The sequence below is a fragment of the Staurois parvus genome, unplaced genomic scaffold (genome assembly GCF_062004578.1).
Source record: "Staurois parvus isolate SC_StPar_1 unplaced genomic scaffold, SC_StPar_1.0 ptg001585l, whole genome shotgun sequence".
Lineage (NCBI taxonomy): Eukaryota > Metazoa > Chordata > Amphibia > Anura > Ranidae > Staurois > Staurois parvus.
In genome coordinates, this window is record NW_028319381.1 from 234,699 (window position 1) to 242,051 (window position 7,353).

Below are 7,353 nucleotides of genomic sequence, written 5' to 3' on the forward strand. Positions count from 1 at the left end.
AGGGGGGTGTTGGACCCGTCACTACTTATTACATGTCTGTGTCCTTCTGTAGAAGAATTCTTCTAGCTACGTGTCTCAGTCCCAGCCTCTCCCTGTGTAGGAATGTACACCTCACCCCGTGTAGGAGTGTACAGAACGGGTCACATTGGATACGGAGTGTCAGAGACTTTCCCCGTCATTCTGTCTTCTGCTCTCAGCGATGGCGTCTTCTGATCTGAGGAAGGAGCTGGAATGTTCCGTCTGTCTGACCATTTATACAGATCCCGTAACCCTGAGATGTGGACACAACTTCTGCCGGGACTGTATTGGCCGTGTGTTGGATACACAGGAGGAGTCTGGAGGTTATTCCTGTCCTGAATGCAGAGAAGAGTTCCAGGACCGTCCTGCACTGAGGAGGAACATAACACTACGTAACATAGTGGAGAACTTCCAGTCTACCCATCCAGAGCAGGAGGAGTCCGGGGTCTTCTGTACTCACTGTATTCACACTCCTGTACCGGCTGTGAAATCCTGTCTGCTGTGTGAAGCTTCTCTGTGTGACAACCACCTGAGAGTCCACAGCAAGTCACCAGAACACGTCCTATGTGACCCCACCACTTCCCTGAAGGACAGGAAATGCTCCATCCATAAGAAGATCCTGGAGTATTACTGTACCAAGGACTCCACCTGTATCTGTGTGTCCTGCAGGCTGGATGGAGGAACATCGGGGACACCAGGTGGAGACTCTGGAGGAGGCCTCTGAGATGAAGAAGAAGAAACTGAGGAATGTTCTGCAGAAACTGATGACAGAGAGAGAGGAGATGGAGAAAAGAGTCCAGAGTCTGCAGGAACGCAGGAGGAAAGTACAAGGAAAAGCAGATGATGAAACCAAGAGAGTCACTGCCCTGTTCAGAGACCTCAGGAGACGTCTGGAAGACCTGGAGAAGAGAGTCCTGAGGGACATCTCCGGGTGGGCAGAGCGGGTCTCCCGTCCCATGTTGGATTATATTCAGGATCTGGAAATAAAGAAGGAGGAGCTGTCCAGGAAGATGGAGGACATTGAGGAGCTGTGTAACATGACGGATCTACTGACTGTCCTACAGAAATCAGACACAAGTGACTTGTGTGATACTAAGGATGGAGATGATGAGGACAGAGAGAGACATGAGAACCTCCTCCATGATGGAGGGGATGGGGATGTGGGGGGGATCTCACACACATTACACACGGGTTTATCTGATATCATGTCTGGGGTCAATGTACAGAAATGTACAGGCACACATGTCTCTCCACATTCTACTACAAAGGGCAAAGGTCCCATCAAAGCTCCACCATCCAGGCCAGACCCCCAACCCTCCCCCACTGGAGGACCAAATATTGGGGCTGTACAGCAAACATGGGGGTGTCGGGGGTTACAGACATATTACTGGATGTGAGGGACAGCTGGTAATCATCTACATATATCAAATGGCGGGAAAACTGCTTCCTGGTCATCACATCAGAAACGGCCAGAAACACCAGAGAGGTTCCGGGATTATTCTCAGGTGATGAGCAGTCAGAGCTTCTCCTCCGGGAGACATTACTGGGAGGTGGATGTCGGGGGGCAGATCACTGGACAGTCGGGATGTGTTACCCCAATATAGACAGGAGAGGAGATCAGTCAGTGATTGGATGTAATAAGAAGTCCTGGGGGTTGGAGAGGTGGGGGCGTAATCAGTGCTCAGTGATACATGACAGTAATAGGACCCCATTCCCCGGCGGTGTCTCCAGTACCAGAGTCAGGATAGATCTGGATTATGAGGCCGGGCGGATCTCCTTCTATGATCTGTGTGACCCGATCCGACACCTCCACACCTTCACCACCACCTTCACTCAGCCCCTCCATGTCGGGGTATGGGTATGGGGAGGTTGTATAAAGATATGTGGGAGGAGCCAGAAGTGAGAGATCCGCCCAGAGACATCACAAGGGGGATGATCTGATTGGTGATTGGTGCAATCCTCAGCCAATAGGAGGAAGGGCAGGAAAAAGGAGTGATTTGTGGAGAAAGCTGCAGGTTCCGGGGCCGTCATCTTCATCCTAAACCTCACTTCACTCCCTAGTGTGTCACTGACCAGGAACAAGCATGCAGGAGGTCCGAGTGTTCCGCCTTCACTGGATGCATGCTTGTGACTGTTATTTTTGACAGTAGCAATAAAATGACAGCTGAAAAAATGAGGGGGTTTATGACAATTAAAAAATGACAGATTTATTGGAAGTTTCCAAATGACAGTTATTTTTATTAAGTTGAAAAATGACAGTTTTTTTGACAGTTGAAAATTAGTATTTTTTTGGTCATTTAAAAAATGACAGTTATATTTTCAGTTTAAAATGAGTTATTTTTTACAGTTGAAAAGTGACAGTTATATTTGACAGTGGCAAAAAAATGGCAATTTAAAAATTATGGTTTTATTGACAGTTTAAAAATGACAGTTAATATTTGTTGATAAAAAGGAGTTATTTTTTACAGGTGAAAAATGACAGATATTTTGTCAGTTGATAATTATTTTTGACGCTTGAAAAATAACAGGCAAAATATGAGTTATTTTTGACAATTAAAAATTAGGGTTTTTTTGTCTGTTGAAATATAAGAATTATTTTTTGTCAGTTGAAAACTGACAAAAAAAAAATTTGACATTTGCAAAAAAATGATAATTGAAAAATTAGGTATTTTTGATATTTTAAAAATGACTTTTTTGTCAGTTAAAATTTTATTTTTGAAAACCAACAGTTATATTTGAGAATAGAACAATTAGTTATTTTTGAAAGTTAAAAAAATGGCAATTGAAAAACAAGGGTTTTTTTGACAGTAGAAAAATTTGTTGTAAAAAAGTCAAAAATAATTGTCATTTTTCAACTGACAAAAAATAACTAATTTGTTTAAAATTACAAATAAAACATCATTTTTAGATGTCAAAATAACTGACAAAAAATAATGCATTTTTCTACTGTCAAAATTAAATGTAATTTTTCAATTGACAAAAAAAACACTCTTTTTAAATGTGATTTTTTTTTTTTTTTTACTGTCAAAAATTATCTGCATTTTTTTGCCAGTGTGAAATACTGTCATCTTTCAACTGTCAAATATAACTGACATTTTTTGACTGTTAAAAAAAATAGATGAATTTTTTCAACTGTAAGTAAACCCTAATTTTTACGACAAAAAATAACTGTCATTTTTCAACATTAAAAAAACCTCATTTTTCAATTACCATTTTTTTCCACTGTCAAAAATTACCTCTCATTTCTTTTGCTACTGTAAAAAAATTAACTGTCATTTTCAACGGTCGAAAAAAAAACCTCTTTTTTTAAATGTGATTTTTTTTTTTCACTGTCAAAAATGATCTGCATTTTACTTCCACTGTAAAAAAAAAATTCCAACTGTCAAATATAACTGTCGTTTATCAACTGTTAAATGTAATGTTTCAACTGTAAAAAAAAAAAAAAAAAAAAAAATTTTAACAACAAAAAATAACATTTTTCAACTGTCATTTTTTCCACTGTCAAAAATTACCTGTCATTTTTTTGCCACTGTAAAAAAAAATTAACTGTCATTATCAATTGTTGAAAAAACTCCTCATTTTTCGACTGTCATTTTATTGCCACTGACAAAAAAATATTTTTTTTGCAAAAATAAAAATATAACTGTAATTTTTCAACTTTAAAAAATGTTTTTTTTACAACAAGAAATAGCTGTAATTTTTCAACTGTCAAACACACTCATTTTTCAATTGCCATTTTTTTCCACTGTAAAAAATTAACTGTCATTTTCAAATGTCAAATATAACAAATTTTTCAACTGACAATTTTTTTCCTTTTAATGACAACAAAAACATTTTTTTTTAACTGTCATTTTAGCCAGTCATTTTTTTTTTTTTACTGACAAAAAAACCCTAATTTTTCTACTGTCAAAAATAATTTTGTTTTTAACTGACAAAAAAATAACTCTGTAAGAAAAAAATTGTACTTTTTCAACTAAAAAAACTATCATTTTTCAACTGTTAAAAAACCCCTCTTTATTACATGTGATTTTTCTTTCACTGTCAAAAATTATCTGCATTTTATTGCCACTGTAAAAAAAACTGTCATTTTTCAACTGTTATAAAACCCTCATTTTTCAAATATACACTAATTTTCTGTCAAATATAACTGTCGTTTTTCAACTGTTAAATGTCATTTTTCAACTGTTATAAAACCCTCATTTTTCAAATATACACTAATTTTCTGTCAAATATAACTGTCGTTTTTCAACTGTTAAATGTCATTTTTCAACTGTAAAAAAAAAAAAAAAAATTTGACAAATAATAACTGTCATTTTTCAACTGACATAAAATAACTCTGCTTTTTTAACTGTCAATAATAACTGTCATTTTTAAACATCACAAAATCCCCGGATTGTGGGCGTGTCCAGAGCAGTCTGATTGGCTGCATCCCCCCCAGCTCTGCTGTACTCATAGTTCCAGCACACAGCAGTGGGCGGAGCTGACACCCCAGAGGAGAGGCAACAGCCCGGTGACCCTCAGGGAGATGACAAAGAAGAGGAAAGCTGAGAGGAAGCTCCTCCCCTCGGGGGGATCCCAGCCATCCCCAACATGGTGGCAGCAGCAGCTCAGGATCCTCCTCCTCTCACTCAGCACACAGCTTCTCCTGTGACACCTTGTTAAGCAGGTGTCAGCGCTCTCTCCTCCTGCAGCCGGTCTCCTCTGCGTAGAATGACAGATATGAGCCCACAGCATGCTGGGACAGATTCTCCCACTAATACTTCCCATTCTGCAAGTCATTCCTCCCATCCAATGGGTAAGTCTCCTCCTACTAGTCCGCCTATTTCTCATCCATTCATGAAGGAGACATCATCCATACCGTCACCTATCATTCACTCTGCAACCAATCAGAGATGAAGGATCTCCGCCACAGAGCTGGGAGACTCCGCCCCTTCCTTTACCACCCTAGTAGACACGCCCACCACCAAAGGGATGAAGAAAGGGATTGGCTGAAACAAAGTGTCAGCTCTGGAGGATAGATCACAGCGTAACAACATCCAATAAGAGGCATTCCAGAATCCATCCAACCCGACCAATCGGGAGCCGATCCCCGAGAGATCTTTCCTGGCCACCTACCTGAGACTACAAACCCAGATGTGACCACGGATGGAATCCATGACCTTCCCAAACCTCCTATGTGACACCTAAATCCCCCCCACATGTCTCCATGACAACTCATTGTTGTCACCTCCAAGAACGAATCCCGCAAATGGCGCCCAAACCCTCCTATGTGACACCTAAATCCCTCCACATGTCTCCATGACAACTCATTGTTGTCACCTCCAAGAACGAATCCCGCAAATGGGGCCCAAACCCTCCTATGTGACACCTAAATCCCTCCACATGTCTCCATGACAACTCATTGTTGTCACCTCCAAGAACGAATCCTGCAAATGGCGCCCAAACCCTCCTATGTGACATCTAAATCCCTCCACATGTCTCCATGACAACTCATTCTTGTCACCTCCAAGAACGAATCCCGCAAATGGCGCCCAAACCCCAACCTGTGCCTGCGCCATTCTCCTCTTTACAGCTTTTCACAGATTTATCTAAGCGCACCGCGCCACTCGGGACCGATCTCCTCCCGATAACAAACCACAAAATGATTGGACGTTGGGGTCACCCCACTAAATTGGTGGTCCCCAGAATGAGTCGATCATCACAATCCACAGCCTAGAGGAAGGGGTGCAATGTCTCGGAGAGTGCGACATTCTCCCACAAAGCCACGCACAACATTCTACCGCCACCAGAGCGTCTCCAGAGTGGAACCTGGTCACTGACCAACGCCAAACATTCACCCTATACCGCCATCTCATGGTCCCGCCCACATGGCATGTCACAGGTGTAAGCCCCGCCCCTGAGGGGTACTACCCAACACAGTACAATGCGGTTTTCTTTGCGTTCCGATCGCGGCTGAGATCCTATTTGTTACTGATTTGTTCTCTGTATTTGTTTGTTTGTTTCCTTCTTGTTTCTACTACGGTGTCATTCCTGAGAGTCGGAATGGTTTACCTGACCTGCGCATACAAACGTATTACCGCTTTAGGGGCCCCTTGGTTCGGCCCCCATTAATGTCGGCAAATCGATCGATTCAATGGCTATAAACATTATATCTATTAATGGCGATGGCTTGAATCATCCGGCCAAACGTACACACATGTGGGTACAGGCATTCCAACATACATGTGATATACTCCGTGTTCAAGAGACTTGTTTCCAGTCCGGACACTTTCACCCCCTTCCAGTCCGGACACTTTCCCCCCTTCCAGTCCGGACACTTCCCCCCCTTCCAGTCCGGACACTCCCCCCCCCTTCCAGTCCGGACACTTCCCCCTTCCAGTCCGGAAACTTTCCCTCCCTTCCAGTCCGGACACTTTCCCCCCCTTCCAGTCCAGACACTTTCCCCCCCTTCCAGTCCAGACACTTTCCCCCCTTCCAGTCCAGACACTTTCACCCCCTTCCAGTCTGGACACTTTCCCCCCCTTCCAGTCCGGACACTTCCCCCCCCTTCCAGTCCGGACACTTTCCCCCCCTTCCAGTCCGGAAGCTTTCACCCCCTTCCAGTCCGGACACTTTCCCCCCCTTCCAGTCCGGAAGCTTTCACCCCCTTCCAGTCCGGACACTTTCCCCCCCTTCCAGTCCGGACACTTTCACCCCCTTCCAGTCCAGACACTTTCCCCCCCTTCCAGTCCGGACACTTCCCCCCCTTCCAGTCCGGACACTTTCCCTCCCTTCCAGTCCGGACACTTTTCCCCCCTTCCAGTCAGGACACTTTCCCCCCTTCCAGTCCGGACACTTTCCCCCCCCTTCCAGTCCGGACACTTCCCCCCCCTTCCAGTCCAGACACTTTCCCCCCCTTCCAGTCAGGACACTTCCCCCCCTTCCAGTCCGGACACTTTCCCTCGTATTACCGCTTTAGGGGCCCCTTGGTTCGGCCCCCATTAATGTCGGCAAATCGATCGATTCAATGGCTATAAAAATGATGTCTATTAATGGCGATGGCTTGAATCATCCGGCCAAACGTACACACATGTGGGAACAGGCATTCCAACATACATGTGATATACTCCGTGTTCAAGAGACTCGTTCCCTAGATTGGGCCCCTCCTACATGCTGACACAAAACGTTTCCACGTGTCTGTACTGCCAATGCCTCTGAAAAACAAAGAGGAGTCGTCACCGCCATCAGAGACACACCGAACTTTGTTCTTCATACTAATATCTCCGCCCCCGAAGGCCGGCACCTGATACTTCTATGGACTATAGATAATACCGGTGACACCATCATACATTCATA